The sequence below is a fragment of the Podarcis raffonei genome, chromosome 1 (genome assembly GCF_027172205.1).
Source record: "Podarcis raffonei isolate rPodRaf1 chromosome 1, rPodRaf1.pri, whole genome shotgun sequence".
Classification (NCBI taxonomy): domain Eukaryota; kingdom Metazoa; phylum Chordata; class Lepidosauria; order Squamata; family Lacertidae; genus Podarcis; species Podarcis raffonei.
In genome coordinates this window covers 76,554,874-76,576,487 of record NC_070602.1, presented here as the reverse complement: position 1 = coordinate 76,576,487, position 21,614 = coordinate 76,554,874, and the positions used below count along the sequence as shown (strand labels likewise).

Below are 21,614 nucleotides of genomic sequence, written 5' to 3'. Positions count from 1 at the left end.
CTGTCATTTACATCCGCCGCCTGTAGGCTATAGGAGAGAGAGTAAGGTGAGCTTTCCATGCCTCTCCATTGGCTCTGCTGAAATTGGCTCCTTCCCTCTTTGATTTTTTTCCATTCCAGTTGATCATTGTAAAAAAATCTGTAACTAATAAATGGTCTCTGAGTTCGCTTTTCATTACCTCTCTCCCAGCTCCTTTTGTGGTGTGTTTTTTTAGGTGACTAAGCCCAAAGGCAGGGGTTCGGTTTTATCATTTGACATTTGATAAGCCGCTCTGTGGGCCTTTTGCAGCTGAGGAGCAGGATATCGATGTTTTATGTAAAATACTAAATACTGCTTGCCTTTAGAGTGTCGTGCAACAGTACAGGGGGTCTGAGATGTGCTCCTCATTCTGGTGTGGCTCAAAAAGATCAGAAGCAGCAAGTCTTGTCTCTCTAATATGACCTCTGGCAAGGAGGCAAGCTGCCCAGGAGCCCATTAAAAGCTTGGAGACACCCATAAGAAAGACTTAGGCCCAGCACAGCTGTGCTGGTTGAGGCTGATAGTTGTAGGGCACTGGTTTAGACGTCATTATTGGCCTGGGTCAAATGTGTATGGAGGAGAGAGCACAGTTATAACGACTGATTTCTCTCAACTAGAATTAGGTCTCCGTCACTCAGTAGCTCTGGATTTTTCTTTCTTGTGAGCTTGCTCCGAGTATCTGAATCTGTATTGTGCTTCTGGAAAGGAATTCTGAGCACAGCCCTTTCTCTGACTCACTTTGGGCTTGCTGCACTTTTCTACAAAGCCAAAGGTGGCTGGCTTTGTTGTTTCTTTCTCCCTATCCTGCCGAACGACAGCTGTCTTCTTTGTACTGTTGCCCTGTGAGATGTAAGGGGAGTTGTCAAAAGGAAACGGATTCCTCATCCCGCCATGCTTTTCTGGCATCATTTTTGTTTTGCACAGGGGTTCTTGTCTTGGGGCAGCCTGAAAAAGAAAGACAAACCTTCACAGAGATGTCAAGTGTTGGCTTCCATTGGCCAGGTCTCCTGTTGCCCATGGGAACTTCCTTTGAATCTCTGCAGCAAAGAGAATCACAGCTTCAGGGAAAGTTGGAATCCCAAATCCAGCCCTTGAGTAAATTCTATAAATTTACTTATACCTGCTTACTTTACATAATTATTTTTTTTTAATGGCGGGTGTGTGTGGAATGGGCCTCTGCATGGCACTGATAGCATATATCCTAGTCACAAGAACCCCTTCTCAGTTCTCTGGCTTTTTCTCTTTTTCACCAGGCACTGCCTACATGTTTCCTCTATAATCTTAAAAAACTAGAAACTCTCCCTCCCCACCACAATAAATGCTGATAACCTGCCAGTTAGCAACTGATGTGCTGGCACACCGGGCCCTGCCCCGTTTGCTCCTAGAGGAGGAAGGAAGTGAGGAAGCCAGGAATAGTTGCAGCTTCTCAGCATTCAGGAGGCAAATTGGCACAGATGCTGCTTTTCCCTTAAGGGTGACAAAAGAGGTGTATGGCCTGTCACACTGACGCTGCAGTGGAGGTGATGTAGTATGGCTCTGGGAATATGTGCTTGCTAGGGGAAGCATGAAGATACATAGTGCTGGCTGAGTAGTTAAAAACACTTGGTTGCTGCTTGTTCTTATCATAAATGGTAGGCTTTGGTTCTCTCGCCCGCTGAAGGATACTCTTTGACCAAATAGGGCTAAAGAAACAAAAGTAGTTGAATAGGGCACTGTTCTAGGTGGGTGGGGAGCAGGGAAAGACATTAGCTTACAAAAGTGGCAAACCACAGAGGTACCAAAATAGAAGAAGTCGTGCATACATGTGTCTGTGTCTGTGATTTATTCTGGTGTGTTAGTTTGAACCAGAGGAGTTCTTCATCAAAGGATATAATTTGGTTTATGTAAGTTACTATTAGAGGCTTGCTCACATCTCGGATATCATTTGTAGAGTCAACTGTGTGGTCTGCCTCTTTTGTTTATTTGCGTGAACCTGGTGCTGACCGCATCATTTTCTCCATATATCACCGATGATGGAAACTGGCACACCAGCTGGATGCAAAGTGCAATTTCTGCCTGAGAGGAGCATGTCTTATCAGCATTTGATCACAAAGCTGTTTTGGAAGAAATTGCTTGCATGGTCTGCCTTCTCCCCAAAAAAGTGCAACGGCTCAGCAGAGGGAGGAAGTGTTGATATCTTGAGGAAAACAATTCTGCAGTCAAATAATGCTTTTCCTCTGTCACATTTTTGTTTTCCTTTACTCTGCTTTCACCACTGGTTTCATTGGATTTCCTTCCTCTGGCTCATCTGCCTGACTGTGGGCACTCAATGTGCTCTCTCTGCTGCCAAACATAAACAGGAATGCAGGTAGCCATGTTCTTCTGTGAAAGGTTGTGGTTTTATTGGCAGCAAAAGGCATGAGTTTGGTAGTACCAAAGCTATAATGCTAGCTAGCTTTATAGCTGTGATCTTCTTGGACAGGCTCCTCTGAAAAACAGCTTTTGAATGCATTATGTGCAACTGACCATGGAGTTTTGTCACTTACAAGATGAAAACTGTCTGCTGTTACCATGAGAGTATAGGTGCTGCTGCTGCTGTTCAAAATAATGCTAGCCCTCAGAATAGATGGCATTGGTGTCTTCAGGGTGTGACAAAGAGCAAAATCAGATAAGTTCTACAGAAATGTTTCTGCATTTCCAGTCCACCAAGGATTTAAACAAGGGCCTTGCATACACTGGACTCTGAGTAATGAGCATGTTGATAAGTAGTAATGACAAAAACTGAGCACTTGGGGACTTGAAAATGTGGCTTAACAGCAAAGTCTGGTTACCTGTTAAAATGACATGAGTTAAGAAAAACTTGCAGATGTTTTCAATTGTGTAAACCTAGAAAGGAACAAGGAAGCCCTGCTTATTGTCATTGGAAGTCCTGCTCTATCTCCTTCAGGTTCCTTCACCTACTCTGACATAAAAGCATAAGGAGAGCCTGCTGGACCAGACCAGTGGCCCATCCAGCCCAACATCTTGTGGGAAGCCTGCAAGCAGGACATGAGTGTGACAGTACTCTCCCCTTCTGCAGTTTCCAGCAACTGGTATTCAGAGGCCTCGGAGAGTGGAGGTAGAACATGGCCATCATGGCTAGTAGTAGCCATTGACAGCCTTGTCTCATCCTCTTTTAAAGCCATCTAGGTTGGTGGCCATCACTGCTTCCTGTGGGGGCTTTGCTCCATAGCTTAACTATGTGCTGCATGAAGAGGTTTTTTCTTTTGTGTGTCTTGAATCTTCCAGCATTTGGCTGCATTGGATTTCCACAAGTTCTAGTGTTCTAAGAGAGGGAGAAGAAATTTCTCCACTTTCTCCATGCCAAATGTGGTCACTCAGAGGTCCCCACACTCCTGCTGGCATTCTACCTGCATAATTGTTTCTGTAGTTTAAGTTACTTCAAGGGCAGAGTGGTTCTCCTTGTCCTGCTGCCAAATTTGTCTTGACACTTTGCCAGCTGGGGCTTCCTGTAGCTCATAGATTGGGTTCCCCATGCTGGGTTGCTCTAAATGCCTGGCTAGTTCTTCCCAGAGGCTGTAAGAAGCCAATGAGGTCAGGAGTTGTGGCTCAAATTCGGTTTAGTCCCCTGGGAATAGGGAGTGAACAATGGATGTTGATTAAGCGGAGAGTGGGCAATGGCTGGTGAGTCAACCGACAGCAGACTCCTTGTGGGATGGGCCTTCCTTCCTTCCTGAGAACATAGTCCAGTTTAAAAGCTTTCAATAATGCTACCAAAAGAAGCTAACTACCTGGCAGTGATGTTGTTTCTCACACAGTTCCAAAGCTGTCTTCACAGTTGTAAGCATTGGAGGGTGTTTTGTTAATTAATTAATCAATTAATTAAAGCTCTGTTTGATTCTTGTATGTGCTCTGCCTTGACTTGTGAATTACTTCCGCAAGGCCATTCACATATGCAGTGCCCTATGGCTTGCCAAGGCTCCTTCCCTTCAGTCCCCATAAGACCCGCAATTCTGAAAGAAAAGGATCACAAGCCTGTAATAAACCTGAGCTTAAACTTCTTGCTGAATTAGAGTTTATATTATGTTAATATTCTTAGTCATAAAGTGTTGCATAAGAACCAGGAATGAATTAAGGGTTTTATTTTTGTGTGTGTTAAGTTTTAATGCTTTGAGTAGGAAGCCCGGTCAGCCCCCAATGAAGATATTGAGAGTGTTCTCTGAACTTCAGGGAGCCTGAGAGCTTTCTTGGAACAGAAGTACCTCCCCTGTCTAAAAGTGAAGAATGCTGCTGCCACCAGTCCTTCTTTTTCCTCTGAGGGCAACTCTCAAGGCTATAAGTAATGTTGGTTAGAGAGATGAGGAAGGATTCAGCCCAAGGAGCAGGGTACTCTGGTTTCCTCCAGTTCTCGCTAGACATGAATGTGTAGCAAAGGGATCTAGACAGAGTGGGAAGAACACACATCAAATCCTAGCAGCCAGTTTTAAGAGAGTTTTATTAAGAATAAGGTTTAAGAGAGTCAACATGAAAGGCAGAATGGTGCATGAAAGGCAACAGGCTTGAAATGTTTATCTATCCTTAGGCAACTACTTATAAATAGGCTTTGGGTCTCCTCATGAGTAGCATCCTGGACAGTCAGATGAATAATGAGGGATAGTGTGGGACAAAACAATGATGGCAACATTCCACTTTTAAGGGCTCTTGACCTAGGTGATTGGCAGGTGACTCTGAGCAGCCAGTGACAGGGAAAATGTTGTTACCTCTTTTTTGCACGTTGGAAAGTGAGGCTACTGCATCATTTATTATGATTTGTTATTATTTTATTTATTTATTGTTTTATTTATTTCCTGCCCTTCACTCTAAGTTCCAGGGAGGGTTACAACAACTTAAAATACAACATTTAAAACTGTCTTGGAAATGGCTGTTGGAGTTGCCCAACTTCTTTGCCAGACAGAAAACTCCACAGGCTGTGAATTGAGACTTGGCAGAAATTGTCATAAAGGGACAGGCTGGGGAGAGGCCAGAACCCTTGCCCCAAATGTGACTTACCAGCCTACAACTTAGAACAGTGGTTGCCCATTGAACTTGAAGAACAACTTGACTGCATGTTCTCTGAATGCTCTGCACTGAGACAGGTTTCAAGCTTGCCTGTATGCTTGAGTGCCTGTGTGTGACTCTCTCTGGGTGTATTCACTCAGGCATGATGGAACACACAGTTTCCAGAACAGGAGATTATCTGTGAGTGTGGTTAGTAAATCTTTTTTGGAAGACTATCCTCATTTTGAGTAAATATGCTAGGCAAGACCAGATACTGACATAGTACCTGGAGGTGATCTGGTTGGTTAGGATGCCTTTTTACCTGCTTAAACCTTAACTCAATATGGTTGATCTGGGAAGTCCTACTCCATAAGACGCTTCCAGATTCTAACTTCAGTAGCTGAGTCTTGTGCAGCAGTAGCTTATGGTTTTGATTGTGGTGTGAAGGTTATGGGTTAAAAGGGGGATTTATCAATTTTGTGGGGGCAGCTGTAAATTTGCAGGTGATCTTTTGCTGAAATATCTGTTGAATAGAAGATGAACCTGTGAAAGGAAAAAGAGTTACTTTTGCTCCCATTTGTTTTTCTTCCTTTCTTGTTGGCAATTTTACCTGGGTAGTGGTCTGAGGAATTGATTTAAGAAAGCCAACACATCACACTTTTCTTTCTGTTCAAAGCAATGCAAATGCTGTCTTTGCTGTGTTTTGGCTGTGGGCACTTAACATTGTTGATGTTCTTGCACACCACACCAGTCTCCGAGTGGTGTGAGATTCCAGGGGTTCCAGATGCTTACCCAGGGATCGTGTTTCCTTTTTAGGAAAGAGGCAGAGTGGAGACTGTGTGTCTTTATGATATATTTACACATATATACAACCTGAGCCTACGATAGAGGGGTTCACAGCATCAACACCCCAAAGGTGTATGGTTTTTCCCATAGCCGCTGCCTTGGATTCAAGCAGAAATTAAACATTGCTCTCAAGGGCTGCTCTGACTCTCTCCAGTTTGCTGCTTTACTTCTAGGTTACATCACTGCAAAAAACTCTATTCCAGACTCTGGCTTTTTCTGTTGAGGGAGGGGCCCCCACCCATTTGCTGTCTCATACTGAGCCCCTTAATCCCCCTTAATGGCTCATCACCCAGGTGATCACCTCACCAAGAGGCTAGCTTGGCTATTCCAATAATTAAATTCTAACACTTGCTGTATCCAGGGATTAGAAGGATCTGGCACCCAGTTTAGCACCCCAAACTCATAACAGTATTATGAAAACAAGACTCGAGGTGCTTTGCTTTGCAATGTTCTTCAAACTATTGATTGTAATCTGGATATGCACTTTGATGTTTTTGCTCCTGTTTTAAAATGTCTTTTTTTTTTTTTACTTGTGTGTCTAAAGTGGGTGGGAGAAGGTAGACAATTATGAGAAGAATTATTGCTTTGAAAGCAGAAAGTACCTTTGTTTAGACTGGGATGGGGGCAAATGTGCTCCTTCAGACCCCTCTCTCTGGCTCTTGGGCATTCTGTCTAGGCCATTTGTCTTGTTCACCCTGATTTCCTTTCCCCTTGAGTGCTTTTGCTTTGCTGTAACGGTAACGTATCTTTGAATTGCAATGGTGCCTCTTGCTTCCCTGGATGGAAGTGAGTGCGTATAAAACTGGCTTTTGCATATCTGGTGTGTAGCCTAATACTCTGACTAGAAGTAGTGTCTCTCCGGGATTTCAGTCTGGGGACATTCCCAGTTATACCTAATCCTCAGATTCTCCTGGGACCTTCTGCATTTAAAGCAGATGCGGTACTGCTGATCTGCACCCATCCCCTAATGTAGAGCTGCCTCAGTGAAGATGATGGAAATTGTTTCTCAGTAAGCATCTATAGGACTGCAGGTTGTGCCAATTAGCCAGGTAGCTTGTGAGAGTTGCTACTATAATGCACAAGATAAAAAGTGTAAAATAACCACTATCATTTTAATCAGTCGTTCATTATCTCATATGTCAATCAGGGATTCTAGGAAGAAAGGTTTTGTCTCGTTCAACAAACATGTTATCAGCCGCGGTTACTGTTTAGTATTTGGAACTGTTGTTTCTACTGCAGTTCTTAAAAAACAGATAGATCTATATGCACTACAAAAATGAATTTTATTTCCCTTGCATTCAGCTCTTGCAGAGGTACATTTCTCATTTTAATAACATTTTAAAACTGCCTGGCTTAAGGATTTTCACTTGAAAGATCTGCTGAAAATCCTTGCTTACATGGAAAATCTATTACATGAAGATATGATCTAAAATTTCATCAAACTCTTAAGATTTATTGTATCTCATCTGACTCGAGGCATGAGTTGCGAGGGTAAGAAATATGAGGCATGGAGCCCTGAAGCAAAGGTGGATTAAAAAAACGAAAAGGGACAAAAGATTTGAGATCAGGGGAAATAATCTATGTTTTCTGGTACAAGGTATTTAAAATGCCCTAATTGCCTTCCCACCAAATTCAGAGCTTAAAGGAAAAATGCAAAATGAGATGGCAAAATAAAGTAATGTGAAAGTCTGGCTACTCTCTCAATTTTGCAGTCAAACCACTTGCTCAGGTGAGGAATGATTGTTCCTGGGCAAGTAACTTGTCAGAACTGCTGCCCTGGGAGGTAGAAAGGGCACGTAGGAAAACTCAGGGGGCAGAATTGCTAATAGGTTTCACTGGCCCTGGTGCTGCCTTTTCTGGCACGGCAATAAAGTAATGGGGTGGGGTGGGGGAAATGTAACAGCTTAATTTCTGTGTGTCAGAGGCTTTCTGCTGAAAGCATGGAAGCAAGGCCAGTCATTAAAAAAAAAGGCAACATAAGTCAACAACCTTGCTTTAGGATGGTGGTCAGTTTTCTGCACTTTCCTGCAAAATTGCATTCCATGTGCCATTTCAGAAATGCTTATCTGGAGTGTGACGTGGGAGGACATTGCTAAAAGGTCTGGCGAAGGTGAGTAACGGTTTTCTATTTTATCGTCTTGGCATGAGATTGGAAAATAAAGTCAGATTGTGATTAATCATGCCATACAGTGTTTGCTATGATATTTCATGTGTTGCCTGTCAATCAATAATAAAATCTCTTCTATCGTTTAATAGATAAAAATAGGGACACATTTAAATTTTTTTGGTACACTTGGAACACATCCCTAACCGTTCTTGATTGAAACCCACCAGATGCTTGTGGGAAGAACTGTGTGGTAGCAGCAGTCCTGTTCTTCAGATGTGGACATATTTAGCTTCTCCATTCCTGCACCTGGTCAGGGGAAGTGGTTGCTCTTTCATCTGACCCCCAAGGCCACGGACATGGTCAAAGAAGGAGGGCAACTCTACCAATTTCCCCAAACTGGCTGCCTGAAGGAATGACTATATGCTTGGAGCAGCTCTGACCCCCTGGCCCAAGCATTGTTATCCGCTGTGCTCTGATTTTGGTTCCCAGTGTGTGTGTTTTTCTGGGAAAGGCTTGCTCTTGTCCCCAATGCCATGACTGCCATCATGAGTTGACATCAGCTGTTCTGATCTCTATGTGGAAGCTGGATTCCTGCCGAGACTGTACATGGCTTTGCTCAAATGGAGTTTGTGAGCCAAACTGGTCATTTAAGTCAAATTGTATACCTGCAGTCCAGATGTTAATTGGGCACTTTTAATTATTAAAACGTTGGCACATGCAACCAGATACGAGGTTGCATCCATTTGTGTCCCTCTGCTTGTGCAAGGCTCTTTGCTTCAGCAGATATTTCTGTGAATGGAAGGGGAAGGGAAGTGATATTTGCCAATTTCTCTTTTCTCCCACAGCCCCGCTGTGCCACTTTCCATATCATTGCAGCCTGCTGTTCTGTAAAGCAGATTTGGGGGCTGCAGAGAGAAGAGAGACTCAGCAAAAAAATGGCTTCTCTTCCCTCCCCTTTCTGCTCATGGAAACCTTTGCTGGATCAAAGAGCTTTCCATGAGCCTACTGACACAATTGGATACAATCCAGAGCTTTTATAGTACCTGGGGGCAAAATTCAAAAACTTTGGTCATGCATCCTTCATTGTGTGATTGTGATAGGATTCCTTTCTGTGGTGTTTTGATCAATGCCTGTGTGCTTTGCTGCCCACTGGTAACCTGTAATGCTTTTTTGGGGGGAAGAGAGATGGAAATTTAAGACTGCTGTATTCTGCAAATGTGCAGTGGCCTGAACATAAGTCCAGAAATAATAATAAAAATAGCTGCAGCTCTCCAAATAATCAGCAACATTTACCCTCTGGACTGACAGTTTTTATAGAGGGCAGGGATAGAAATAAATTGCTGCTCTGGCCTTTTATGGCTTGATTTTTCTTGATGTAGCTCAGTTGGTAGAGCATGAGAGTCTTAATCTTAGGGTTGTGGGTTTGAGCCCAATGTTGGGCAATTGCCCGAATTGCAGGTAGTGCTTTTTCTGGGGGTTCTCAAGGGTGTGCAGTACTGGCACCTTCCTCCTCCCCCATCCCAAATGTTAAAAGAGTGGCACTTACTCACAACTTCATGGTGAGTACCAGCACCTTTTTTCCTAAATAATAATAAAGAGCACTGATTGCAGGAAGTTGGACAAGATGAATTTTGTGGTCCCTTCCAACTCCACAATTCTGTGATACTCTATAGCCACATCCTGTGTCTGATCACATGATTTAAAAGTAAGGAAGAGCTTTGGTTCCTTTGGAGAAATACATATTAGAAAGTAGCTTAAGAATGCCCTATAACAGATTGATAAACTTAATAGCAGAAAATGAGCTTCCCCAAGTTCAGCGTGTAACAGAAGACGATGGGCAATAATCAAGATGCGACCCAGCCCCCTTAACAAATGTAGGGGAGAGCCATGAAACCTCAAGAATGGCAGTTCTTCGTGCAAACTATACAGTGGAAGCTCAGGTTAAGAACTTAATTTGTTCTGGAAGTCTGTTCTTAACCTGAAGTACCACTTTAGCTAACGGGGCCTCCTGCTGCCGCTGCACCACTGCACAATTTCTGTTCTCAACCTGAAGCAAAGTTCTTAACCCAAGGTACTATTTCTGGGTTAGCGGAGTCTGTAACCTGAAGCGTCTGTAACCTGAGGTACCACTGTACATTGGTTTTAAAGTCGTCCTCAAAATATTTGCTAAAGCTTAAGTAAGGAAAGCACCATACTGATAGAAAAAAAGGGGGGGAAGTCATTCCTGAAAATGGGAGACAATAATTGGACTGTTGGTATTAAATAACCAGTTCTTCAGTACTAGTGCAAGAAATGGATATATTGGCCTTTGTATATGCACAGTACTGGAATTTAGCATCACACAAGCTTTCCTTCTGAAATATGTCGGCTGAAGGAAACAACGTTTCCCCCCACAGCTACATTTTTTGACTTTTTTCTGTTGGTGGAGGTCACCTTTGTGAATGAGCTTGCTGGGGCCTGGCTTTCTGAGACTGATAACTTATTCCATTGTGAAACAGACAAGTAAGTGCAAGATGGCACACAGGCCAAGGAACTTAAAAAGGGCAAAGGCGTTAAGTTATCTTTTAAAAACCGAATTGAGAAGTGCAGAGTAGGTAATCCCTTAGAAGTAGTAAAATATCTCAGCAGGCCAAAATTACAGTGTCAGTCTTCTGATGTTCTTATCTAAATTGGCATCTAATCTTAGTCTCTAGGAGAATGAACAGGCAAGGATGTTGTTTATAGGGATGTCTATCTTATTGTTCAAACAGAAGGTGGTAGGTGAAAATCTTCATGATCTCTAATCAAACAAGGCAATTTCAGGTGTAAACTGTTTCCAAATAAAGTCTCTGAGAAAGCTGATTTGTTTGTTTAGGACAAAAGTTATTTTAACTTAATGCGTTGCACTGGGAGATGGAAAAATGCATGGTCTGGCATCAGCGTGGCTTTTGACTTACCCAGCAAAAATGCAAAAGAAATGGGCTGCTTGCTCTTATCTTGGAACTTAGCAGACATCCAGGCTGGCCTTGGGCAGTTTTCTAGAGAAAGATCCTTGCTTTCTGTGAATCCTTCTGAGCCAAGAGCTGCTGCATGATTTCTGAGCTGATGTGAACATAGACAAATTACAGCAGGGGTCATCAATGTGGTGCCCTCAATAACTTGTCCTAACACCCACAAAACCTCGAAGATTCCCCCCCCCCACTCCCTGTCCCCTTCCATAATGAGGTGGTGAGGTTGATTATCTTTTTCTCCCGGGAAAAGTACATAGAGCTAAAGGAGGATGTTCTTTCTGCTTCCTCTTTGGGCTCTGTGTGCTTTTCCTGCACTACAAGGGTGACAGTGGTGCTGGCACTGGGTTTTCTGATGAAATTTTAGTCTACTCATATTATGTAGAAAAAAAATTATCCACATCCCAAGATCTTTGTGTGCATTTCTCTGCCAGCGACAGCCTGTTATACACTGCAGGAATGCATAGGAGTCGACTCCCAAGAGCCCACTTCTTGTTCCTGTTAAGCCATAGATTGTTTGGATTGCTTTGATACTCTAGGACCTAGCTAATGGAAAGAGAACCCTCAAACCTGCATAAGAATAAACATGGTTTTCAGAGAGCATCAATTCACCCCCGTTTCCCCTTTATGTTGGTTTTGACATGTGAATTACCATGTCCCATCCAAATGGATGGAGATGGCCAGATGGCAAGCCTAATTGCAGTAGCAATTTCCCCCCATCTTCCTGGAGAATGATTTGATATTCAGAACTGCAATTTAAATCCCAGCTGATTAATCAGCCTCCAAGCCGATCATGCTAATGTTCTAGAATGTTGGAGACCAATTCGCTCTCCAGTTAACTGGAATAAGCAGAGGCATTCTTCTTGGCATCCTTAACTACTTTGGGCCAAACAATGCACAACTGAATTTCTGTTAAATTAAAGTCTTCCTCTCCCCTACCCGCTTTTGTGTACTGCTCAGTTTTATTTGTATGGTAATATAGTTTTACTGTTTCTAGTTAGCTCTAAAAAAAAATCTTATTTGAATGTTTGTTTATATAGATTTGATACTGATTTCCTCCTATTTTTTATGCAAGCTATTTAAACTGTTTAGAAATTCTTTTTTATCGTAAGCAGTATATAACTTACATAAATAAATAAAATAGTGTGTGGAAACACAACCTGCTGTTTGCCCAACAGAGGACAATTACATATATATGAACCTTCCCTCCCCTGGCCCATGTGCCTGTGTGTGTGTGCATGCAATTGTGTGACTGGAAAGATTGCCCAAGGGAAAGGGTTTAAGTACACACACTCTGCTATTGTGCTGAACAAATTAGCATCATCTCCCCTCAGCTGTATTTCAGGATTTTATTTTATTTTTTAAGTTGGGAGACTGCATTGTGAGTAAGAGAACTTAGTGGAAGGGCACAAGACCTAGAAAGTGCTGGGACAGGAAGTCAGGGGGAGGGCCCTGGCTGTGCTCTCCTGACAGCTTCCCCAGGGCAGACTGGTGTGTGTACCTGCACAGAATGCCATAAAGAACTTTAAGTGAGTGCTATGTTTTAATGAAACAGAGACCTGACCTGATCACAGATGTCCTGTGTAATAGTTGCTCCTCAATTTGCATTTTGAGAATGTGGGATTGGAGTTCAGGGTTTTCTGAGGTGGACAATGAGAAAAACCCCTGAAACACTAAACTGTGTTTTTCTTTAAAACTATGATTGTGTGAAAAATGATACATTTCACTAAAGGTCATGTGCTGATGGGGAAATTGTCTTAATTATATATCTCTATCTCTATCTCTGTCTCCAGACATCAGTCTTTGAAACAATCCAGATTAATGTTGATGAGAGCGGGGGGGTATTGGACAGTAGACGTCAAGCAGAGATAACATTTCCAGGATACCTCTGTGATGATGAAACCTGTTGTTGTTTTTTCAAACCCATCATTTTCATGGCAGTTTTGGCACAGCCACCCAAGTCCCCATATTCTACTGTAACCTAGTCTTATGTACGTGTAATAAAAGCGAATGTATATTCTTGATCTGTCACAAGTTTTCTCTCCTTCCTTGCATTAAATTTGAGATTGCAAGTTTCTTGTGGCAAGACGTTATCTGCTTGTACTTTGTGAAGTAACACACACATTGAGGATGCTGTAGTATAAAACAACAACAATCTGTTGGCAGATTTCCTTAGGTGGGGAAAAAATTGGGATTCTTGCCCTATTGAACTCAACCCTTTGATTAGAGCACTGTATTGTACCTTACAAATGCTGGGACTACAATAAATTTTCTTCTGGGAATTGATGTTCAGCCTGATCTTGACAAGATGAGACACCCCCCCCCCACTTAAACTTTAAGCTGAAAAAGGCACACTTTGCCACTGATGAAACCTGATATTCAACCATGGATCAATAGGCATTCTAGGCTGCAAACTAGATTCTTCAAAGCTTAAAGAATGTAGTTTGCAGCCTATGATGCCCATTGATCTGTGGTTGCTGCTTGAATTTCAGGATGGACAAGGGGTGCCTTTATCCAGGTCCATTTCATATGCCAGAGGCACCCTTTCTTCTGAAACTGAGATCTCCCCAATGTTACACACACCATGCTTAATGTTTATTTGGATTCCTACATTGTATGAAATGTAGGGCAACCTTCCAAGACTGCTTGGAAACTACGGTTAGCCCAGAATGCAGCAGGCAGAATCCTATCTGGGACTGATTGTAGCGCCTGGCTCGTGTACCACCTATCCCAAAGCAACTGAACTAGTTAACAATTTGTTTCTGAGCTCAATTCAAGGTGCAGTTGTTGATCTTGGTTTTGGTTATCTGAAGGAGTCTCTCCTCCCATATACAGTGGTACCTTGGGGTAAGTACTTAATTCATTCCGGAGGTCCGTTCTTAACCTGAAACTGTTCTTAACCTGAAGCACCACTTTAGCTAATGGGGCCTCCTGCTGCCGCCGCGCCACCGGAGCACGATTTCTGTCCTCACCTCACCCTGAAGCAAAGTTCTTAACTCGAGGTACTATTTCTGGGTTAGTGGAGTCTGTAACCTGAAGCGTCTGTAACCTAAAGCGTCTGTAACCTGAGGTACCACTGTACTATCCTTTGTACCTTCTCATCCTTTAGCAAGGCTGTTATGCATGTTGCTTTCTATTCTAAGTGGCCATTAGAAGTGCTGGTATTTAACTCTTAAGAACTGGGTTTGGTTTTTCCCTCTTTCCTCCCTGTCCCTTTCCTCTTTCGTGTATTGCCTTAGATTATAGGTCTGTGGGCAAAGACTTTCTTCTTCTAGTTCATCGTATGGAAGCCACTCTGGAAGCCTTTTTGGTTGAAGAGTGGGATACAAATGCTCTAAATATAATGTCAATGGGCTTAATAATAATAATAATAATAATAATAATAATAATAAAAAATGTTAACAGTAGTAAGTCCACATTTGTGGAATTAAAGGTATCTTATGTATAAAAACCAAATTTATACTTAGAAATTGATATATGAAACTTCACAGGAGGATGACAAGGCAATTCACTTCAAACCTCCTTTATAAAGAACTTAGCTAGACAAACTAATGGATTTTAGTAGTCCACTCATTAAAATTGCATACACATCCATCCTAACAAATACCAAACAATAGAATTAGTCTTGGTTGTAACCATAGTTGGGGTTTTTATATTGTTATACATTGATTGCGCAGAAGTCTAGTGGTAAATGAATTTGTGAGTTTAGAGCTGTTGTGGTTTATGGGTGTGATAAGAAGGTGGGCAATATAGCTTGGATATCAACTTGCTAATGGTTGAAATAAAAAAAGTTTATCCGTGCTTTTCAGAGGCTTTGACTCTGAGTAGAAGATGCATTTGTTTGGAGGATGAGATTATATTTACTGTCTTGGGAAAATCTATATTGATGGTCATTGGGATGTTGTGGCAAGACTAAATCTGTAGTTTGGGAGTTGTTAGGAAGGACTTTTAATTAATTTTCTAGACATTAAAAAGGGACACATTTTGCCTACAACTCAGAATGACAGTTCATGCATTTGATGAAGTGGACTCTGGTCCATGAAAGCTTATCTCATAATATGTTGCTCCTTTAAGGTGTCACAAGTCATTTTTGTTGCAAGGGAAAATATGGCTACCCCTAGCAGTGTGAAGAACTTGGGTTTTTAGCAAAGAAATTGCTTCTCTCTGATGTATTTTTCCAACTGCCTGAGAAAAAGCTGGATCCGTCTGCTGACATTTGATGAAGGTTTTGGTCAATAGATGTCTGGGTCTTTCCACTTGTTATGCCTACCAATTGTTGGAAAGCTTATTTCACTTCTCTTGTGGATAGTGTATTGTGCCACAGCTGTAGTCAACTATTGGCTGTGTTGTCCTCGGGGGAATCTGTTACTAATGTGTGTTTTGTTTTCAGGCCTCCTTCAGTTTGATTAATAACACTCATGAAACTTTTTTTTTTTAAGCCTGCATAAGAAATAAGTCAGATAAGTGACAAGCATTTCTAATATCCTGTTTCCATCCCATAAAAGAGATGAAGTGAAATAAGTATTGAGCTGTGGGGAAAATGGGGACTGTGAGAGAGGGAGGGCACTTCACTCCCTGACCCCCAACATATATCAAACTGGCAAGGGTCCTAATGCCTTTCTATAAACCTATGATATGTTCTGATATGATATACAATTCTGGTTGCGCTGTATTTAAAAGGATATTGTAGCATGCAACCCATCTGTTGTTTTTGACTGCTAAAGCTTTAAATAGCTGAGTCCAGGGTATATGAATGTGTCTCTGTTCCCTAGCATGGTCACCTATCCTGAATGGCTAGGTTTTTCACTGTTTCACTATCCTGCTGGGCTTAGGGCTCACAGGGAAACTGGAAGCTGTCCAACAGAGTTTTTTCTGGGCAGGTTGAGTTAGGCAAAGGTAAACCAAAGGCAGAGTCAGAACTATGGACAGCTCCTAGTAGGCTCTGCTGGTTAGCTATGGGCAGATATAGTCTCAGTCAGGGGTAGGCAACCTAAGGGCCGTAGGCCGGATGCGGCACAATTGCCTTCTCAATCTGGCCCGTGGACAGTCTGGGAATCAGCGTGTTTTTACATGCGTAGAATGTGTCCTTTTATTTAAAATGCATCTCTGGGTTATTTGTGGGGCCTGCCTGGTGTTTTTACATCAGCAGAATGTGTGCTTTTATTTAAAATGCATCTCTGGGTTATTTGTGGGGCATAGGAATTCGTTCATTCCTCCCCCCCCCCAAATATAGTCCAGCCCCCCACATGGTCTGAGGGATGGTGGACCGGTCCACGGCTGAAAAAGGTTGCTGACCCCTGGTCTTAGTAGTGAGGTGAGGCCATCTGAAGCCAAAAGTAGGCTGTAGTTCTGCCTCCTTGGAGGAGCTGGCTGCGCTGTCTTAAGATGTGGAGGAGATGAAGATGCTCTTGGAGGCTTATCTGCTGAGCTGGGGAAAGCAGAAGGGCTATGTCTTCAGGATGTGAACGCATAGCATGAAGTACTAAGGGCCGCACTGCAACCTGAATGGGGCAGCTTGTGTTTCCTTCTCATGTATATTTGTCCCAGGGTAGCGGGGGGGGGAGTTCCAAAATCATGATACTAGCTATGCTACCCAGCTACCATTATCTGCCCCATACCCCCAGTTTCCTGTTTCTTTAGCCTATTGAAATAAGGGATACAAAGCAAAATGTCAGGTAGTATTCTGTCCAATCATTTTTTTGGGGAAAGGGCCTGCTGCCTCCTCCTATTGTTCTTGGCCAAGAAGGAAGTCACACCTAAGTCTGACACCTGTCCCTAGCTCAGTGTTTATGAAGTCTAGACTGACAAGGCATGTTTTGAGTTGCCAAACTCATAATATGTTGACCAGCTTATCGTGTGGTCAAGTCTGTTGCATTGCCTTTTGTCTTTGAAAGCTCTCTGTTCACCAGAATAGTTATTATAAAGTGGCCTGGAAACAATAGGTTGACTTCTTCTTCTTTTTAGCTAGTGCAATTCATTGCTGAGTCTGCTTATCACTCTGTCTTTGTCTATTACTCCTTGGAAGGAACCTCTGGTTGTCATGACGACAAGAAATAGGGACTGAGGAAGTGCTAAACTGGCTCTTGCTCTGCTGTAATATTGCCAGTAGGTTGAAGCTCTTCCCAGTCCAAACTTCCAAACTTCCAACCTAGCCAGAAGGCTTTTTTAGGCAGTTTGGTCTTGGGGTTGCTAGGAGGCAACAGTCCTTTAACTGAAGTTGCTAGACAACTTCATGGGGATGCTTGTGGGCACTGGGGCAGAGCAGCGACCTTGAAAAACAGTGGAACAAGATCCACAGGCAGCTTCTGTGACTACTGTTTGGCTTGAGCTGTGGGTCATAGCCACAAGTCAACCATGGTGACTGATGCTGGTAGCCTCCTGCAGCACCTGCTACTGTCTTTACACAATGTCTTTAACACATCCATAGTGGTGTTCACTTATCTGGAGCCAATCTAGTATGATCACAGCAATTCAGGCAAGTTCATCCCCTGATCATAAACAGGATTGAGGCAGACCTCAGACCTCACTCTAAACCTTCCTGGTCCCCGCAGCATGCTAGGACCCTGTTTTCCTTCAGCTTCCATCTTGATGTGGGGAAAATATGTGGCAAAGGTTTCTCTGTAGTGGCTTCAATACTGTGCAGTTCTCTACTAGAGCCCAAGTATACTGACATCTTAGGAAATGCTGCAAATCGTTTTCGCTTACCCGGCTCGTTGACATTGAATTGATTTTTTATGAACCATTTGATGGGTGTTATGGTCTTTTAATAGTACAGGTATGGCTTTATATTGAACTGTGTGTTTACTTTTATATCACCCACCTTGAGCCCATGTAGCAATGATAACAGTAATACCTTTTTTGGATTCTTTCTTTCTTTTTTTGTCGCCATCCTATTGACTTTGTTCCCACGCCTCTCCCTATCCCTCTCTGCTGTATTTAGGAGTGTTGCCTGGCTAGATGAGAGTATAGTGTGCTTTCAGCAAGCTGCCACTTGAATATTCCACTCTTCCAGACGGGATGTTGCCTGTGGAATGTTAATCCTTTGTTCACATCAGGAGAATGAACTTTGTGTATATACAGACTGACCTGGAGTTCTAAGCCATTACTAAGGGCAGTAGCTCAGTGGCAGAGCCCGTGCTTTACATGCAAAACATCCCAGGTTCAGCCCTTGGCATCTCCAGGTAAAGCTGGGGAAATGCCTCTGTCTGAAACCCTGAAGAGCCACTGCAGTCTGTGACAGCACTACTGGGCTACAGGGACAAATGGTGTGACTTCCTGTGCAACATAAGGCAGCTTCCTGTGTTCCTGTGTCATTGAAATTGGAGGGCCAGGGTGGAATGACCATGATTGCTGATGATGCAGATACAGACTCCCTTTACTTCCTATGGGAGGCAACAATCCCCAGAACAGTATCCCACTTCTTATTGCCCAAGCTGGCAGCAACAGAGAATGGTGTCATGGGCACACTGTTTCAAATGCTATTTAAAATGCGGGTGGCGCTGTGGGTTAAACCACAGAGCCTAGGACTTGCCGATCAGAAGGTTGGCGGTTTGAATCCCCGTGACGGGGTGAGCTCCCGTTGCTCAGTCCCTGCTCCTGCTAGCCTAGCAGTTCAAAAGCACGTCAAGTGCAAGTAGATAAATAGGTACCGCTCCGGTGGGAGGGTAAACAGCGTTTCCGTGTGCTGCTCTGGTTCGCCAGAAGCGGCTTAGTCATGCTGGCCACATGACCCGGAAGCTGTATGCAGGCTCCCTCGGCCAATAAAGCAAGATGAGCGCCGCAAACCCAAAGTCAGCCACGACTGGACATAATGGTCAGGGGTCCCTTTACCCTTTACCTATAGGGGCACAGTGGCATTCAACTCTCCAAGGCTGATGGTGTGTGCCTTCTGGTAGCACGAAGGGGACTTTGATGTATTGTGGGCGCCCTTTGCACTGTGCCAGTACCCTTACATGGCACTTACATGCTGCATCATAGAGATAAGCACTGATGTGCTGACCATGGAGTTGGGGTGCAAGCTCTGAACATTCAGGCCTGATCCTGTGTAGTAGTAGTAGAGCTCCATGTTGGATGCAATCCTTACCGGTGGCAGTGGCAGACTGTGGGCTTTAAAATTTCAGCTGCACCCCATGCGACACCAGAATTCAGTGCCTCACTGCCTCTCTCATTCAGTTGTTCATCATTGTTGCAGTGCCCCGTACGGAGCCCTCTCAGCTCAGCACCCAGTACGTGTGAACTGGTCCCGCTCCCCTAAATCGTCCTCTGCCAGCGACATGGTTGCCACTGTGTCTCTGGGCTGCTCCCACAGTACTTTGATAACGTTTAAATTTTCCACCCCATGTGGTTAGAGTAGGCTGCATGGTTCTTAAGCATGGCTGCATTGATTGGATCAGATGACATAGTATGCAGCCATGCGCACAGTCTGAACTGTACAGAGCAGGAGCTCTACACGTTTCTGGAGCAGTGTGGGAGTAATTGCAGGAAGTGTTTTGTTTTTAAATTGGCCCTCAGAGTATAGAAGTGGGCTGGTTTGGGGGTGGGGGAGAATAACATACGAAACTGCAAATCATTCTTTTGCAAACTGGATCCTTTTAGAGAGAAACAAGCAGTCAAAAGCTTACATAATGTAGAATCTTGCTGCACCACGCTCACACATTCACTTAATACGCCCCATCAAGAAAATTCCTTTGCAAGCTGATACTATGTTTTCAAGCAGTTACAGACTGGAATAGGATTAAATAACATGGCTGCAAGCGAGAGTTACTTTATTCCACCAACACCCACCCCCATCCCCTACAAATTTACAACATTCATCTGGGCTCTCTTGCTGTAGGGACCTCTGTGTTTAGATCTCTGCTGCGAGCCAGAGTTTATTGCAATAATCAACTTGTATAAAATGACAGGAACTGGAGAAATGAAACATAAGACACTACAGAATCTCCTATTCCTTGCCGCACCCTTTCCTCCATTTGTTTAGATGGTTATTTTATCTGAAGTACCTTTTACTTATGCCAGTGTGGTGTGGTTAGAGTGCTAAACTAGGACCTGGGGAGACCAGGGTTTAATCCCCACTCAGCTGTTGATTTCATTGAATGACTTTGGGCCAGTCCCTTGCCTTCAGCCTGACCTACAACAGGGTTGTTGTAATGAGATAGGAGAGAAATATATATATGCCATCCTGGACTCCTTGGAATAATGGTGGAATATAAATGAAAAAACAAATGAAAGGACAGTTGGTTTATGGTGCAGAATTATTATTTTCTATTTAAATGAGTTTTTTTTAATCAATTGCTTATTTTTGTTTAAACTGAATTTCCTGTAGCTGTTGCTCTGTGAAAAATGATTTATTATTTTTACTAATATTTTTGAAGCACAGCTTCATTACTATAATTGGTTCATAATCTTCAGGTCTAGTACTCTTGTTAGCAATTCCTGCTCATGTCTTTGAAACATAAATGAGAAAACAAATGTGTCTTGGATTGTAAGGCCATGGAAGCAGCTGTTTACCTTGCAGTTTAATAATAATAATAATAATAATAATAATAAAAATCATTTATACCCTGCACATCTGGATGGGTTTCCCCAGCCACTCTGGGCAACTTCCAACAAAATATTAAAATACAATACTGTATTAAACATTAAAAGTTTCCCTAAACAGGGCTGCCTTCAGATGTCTTCTAAAAGTCTGGAAGTTGTTTTTCTCTTTGACATCTGGTGGGAGGGCGTTCCACAGGGCAGGTGCCACTACCGAGAAGGCCCTCTGCCTGGTTCCCTGCAGCCTCACTTCTCACAGGGAGGGAACCGCCAGAAGGCCCTCAGAGCTGGACCTCCGTGTCCAGGCAGAACAATTGGGGGTGAAGACGCTCCTTCAGGTATACTGGACCAACACTCCCCAAAAAATCCTCTCAGAAGGGGCAGGAGTCCACCCTGAACAATATGAGATTGGAATAGGGGGCCAGGGGCAGATGGCAGGTAACTTTTTTATTCTATGAACTTCTCTCAGGACCCAGTTTTCCTCAGTGCATCTTGGGAACTTCTGGTTTGTGCAATTACAGTAGATCAAAATGTTCTGTAGCTCTGGTGCAACAAACTCACTTAAAAAAAAGTAACTTTTTGTAGTTAAGGAAGTGATGGAGAAATGCATTGGGAAGCTTAGAACGAACAAAAGATGAGAGGGAAGGTGTATAACCTCCCAGCAAACAAATCAGAATGGATGCTCAGTAAAGACTGAATGCAATCTACCGGTAACTTCAGTGCCAGTTTTGTGCAAGCTAATGAGGGTGGGTGCTCAGGGAATTGGTCATCTGAAGAAGCTCTGATTCACCCAACATATTTCACATGCCAAAGCGAGTTTCCTTGCTGACAGGTTAGGGAAGGGCCATACCTCAGTGGCGGAGGGTCTGCTTTGCATGTAGTAGGTTACGGGTTGAATCCCACCATATCCAGGGAGTGTAATACACTAGTTGCTGCCAGTTAGTGTAGGCAATGCTGAGCCGAATGGACCGATGGTCTGACTCTGTATAAGGCATTATATTACATTATAGGTTTGGCTAAAGCCCTGAACATAAATTTCCTCTGTAAATCCTATTTTCTAATGCAGACCTCTCCACGCACACACAAGAGAGAGACTGGGGTGATTC

The 21,614-nt window shown here is 43.2% G+C and overlaps 1 protein-coding gene across 7 annotated transcripts in view; it reads left to right on the top strand.

The window, feature by feature from the left end:
• The window catches only part of TSPAN4 (tetraspanin 4), a 502,529-nt gene that overhangs the window by 48,254 nt on the left and 432,661 nt on the right, over window positions 1-21,614 (top strand). For 3 of the 7 annotated variants that reach the window (XM_053394671.1, XM_053394644.1, XM_053394687.1), the window contains exon 2: window positions 7,937-7,990. The exons of the other annotated variants lie outside the window; for them this stretch is intronic. The gene's annotated coding sequence lies outside the window, so the exon portion shown is untranslated. The remainder of the gene's footprint in view (window positions 1-7,936; window positions 7,991-21,614) is intronic. 7 annotated transcript variants of the gene reach the window in all.